Genomic DNA, 2201 nt, shown 5'->3' with positions numbered 1-2201 from the left:
TGATACATATGTGAGCTAGGGCATAGTAAGTAACACTAATAGGGGCCATGTTGAATCTTGCTCGGTTCTATATGCTGCGCTTGGATGCCTTTGCAGCATATACACCCCTAGCGAAGTAGACATTATAATATGACAGCAAGTTTGTGTTAATGTGCAATGTACAACAGATGAATGGTTACTAATCATTGCTAAAGAACTCATTCAGATTATGATTAGCATAGCATTCATTTAATCCCTCTTCGAAAAATTAGAACATTTCTGAAAGCAAAAGAATGTAATAATATACCGACATGATATCTGTTTTTAAATCTACAATGTTTCTCAACATATAAGGTATATTTATGTTATATAGACCTTTTATTGTTTTCAATTCTCTACTTCTTTAGAGAGTGACATAGTATCATCCTGTTTTTCCGCCTCACACGCTTGTACGTTTGCTTCATCTTCGATGTCCGCGTTTTCATATCTTTTAGAACTGAAAAAGAATTTATTGTTCATACATAGTTTGTAATTTTATTCAACTTTTTTCAATCATAATTCAAGACAAATAAAATGCGAAAATATAGACAACATTGCTATTTTTCTGTAATATTGTGTAGACTGTAATTGTGGAAATTATTATTGAGTATGCATATAAAATAAATTTTTATATAAGTATTTCGAAATATATTACGGAATTTTCTTGTAACTATCAGTTGTTTTCTTGTTTTACCAAATTTCATAATGCAACTTTGAAAGGACTAGACAGACACGGCAATTCGAATCTCTGACGTTATAGCAACATAAATAATATAATTCTGAACGAAAATATTAAGCATACTATAATACGCCTGTAATTTATAACAGTACCATATTCACAGATACCAGGGCGAATCCATGTCGTTCTGTCATATTCTCAACATATTATCTCTGCACTTATACAGTTATTTCCAGGACGTTATGTTGTTAGTCTGTACTGTGACGTACTATTCATATCATATTCATGTGAATTATAATCCAGTGAAATTACAAAATATCACCTCTCTGGTAGGAATAATACAGAGGTCATGCTATTTTTGGACTAAGATAATCGGTTGCTGTTAGAATAATGAGAATTGGTAACATTAATTTAGTAAACTATTGTTTTTCAATTGAAATCGTATCAGCGAACCTGATTTTCTTGTGGATTTAAGTCAAACAGGAATAACACGGGGAGCCATTTACTTACGGGAAATTTAATGGTCTTCGTCGTCTTCTCCTACAATCACCATCATCAATAAACAAAGTCACAATAAGTAACATGATCAGAAGCAGCACGAGTTTCTTCATATTGGAAAATAGTACGATGTAGGAAAAACAATTGCAATGATAGAGTGATTTTGTCTCCCTGCTTTCCTGGATAAAATGATAAATGTACACGAAAGAATACATAATTAACATTACATTAATGTGTTGGCTCTTTTTACATTGAGAACAAACAGCTAGCTAATGCTTCTACATTAGTATTGATTTTTCTTATCGGACATATGTATGTTTCAACGAAAATATGTTTGTTTGGTACAGATTTATTACCGATGTTTGTCAATTTGTGACGATTTGACCCGATCCGACAAAAAAAATGTCGTACTAACGTTCACACCATCAAAGGGGGGTACATTGTCCACTTATTCCACCACTAAAGAGCGCCGTCAGTTGACTAAAGGTTCAAACTAGTAATCAAATCTCAAATCTCTGTGTTTTTTATCGCAATTATTATTGATTTTGAATGGATGTTTTAGTCGTTATTTTTGTTTTTAAGCCTACACATGACCTGCTTCAAGGCATAGTATATTTCTAACGTTACCAAGTTGTCGATGTGCTAAAATACTGGGCCTATGTGTAAATGCATGATTGTGCAAACAGCTGGAACCAGCTCAGGTGAATTTTGTACACCATATGTTCGGAATATTGTATTATCATTTACAATAACTGACACTTGTTTTAAGAAGTATTGTGCGAATCCATACAAATTGCGAACAAACACTATAATACAAATAAAGTCTGCAAATGGTAAATTGCAAACAATACTAAAGAAGAGCAAATTCACATTTTTAACCTTAATCACCTAGAAACAAATCTACTGCAAATAAATTATATTGCTTACCAGTCAACGCGTTATATCGAAATGATTTATTAACACGTAGATCGTGTGATTTATTTACCCTAAGATAGCCCATAATAGC

General features: G+C 32.5%; 1 long non-coding RNA gene across 2 annotated transcripts; it reads right to left on the bottom strand.

Moving 5' to 3' along the window:
* Positions 1–206: 206 nt before the first annotated feature.
* LOC144359873 (uncharacterized) lies at positions 207–2201 on the bottom strand. 2 transcript variants are annotated; one of them, XR_013422095.1, is made up of 3 exons: positions 2123–2201; positions 1208–1374; positions 207–475 (listed from the first exon to the last, which is right to left on the bottom strand). It is a non-coding gene; the product is annotated as an uncharacterized LOC144359873 (long non-coding RNA). The 2 variants fall into 2 exon arrangements; XR_014928211.1 differs by lacking the exon at positions 2123–2201 and adding an exon at positions 1552–1573.

Source organism: Saccoglossus kowalevskii, chromosome 22, assembly GCF_978046115.1.
Source record: "Saccoglossus kowalevskii chromosome 22, keSacKowa6.1, whole genome shotgun sequence".
NCBI classification, from domain to species: domain Eukaryota; kingdom Metazoa; phylum Hemichordata; class Enteropneusta; family Harrimaniidae; genus Saccoglossus; species Saccoglossus kowalevskii.
The sequence above is the reverse complement of the archived record's forward strand: the minus strand, read 5'-3'. Positions and strand labels throughout refer to the sequence as shown.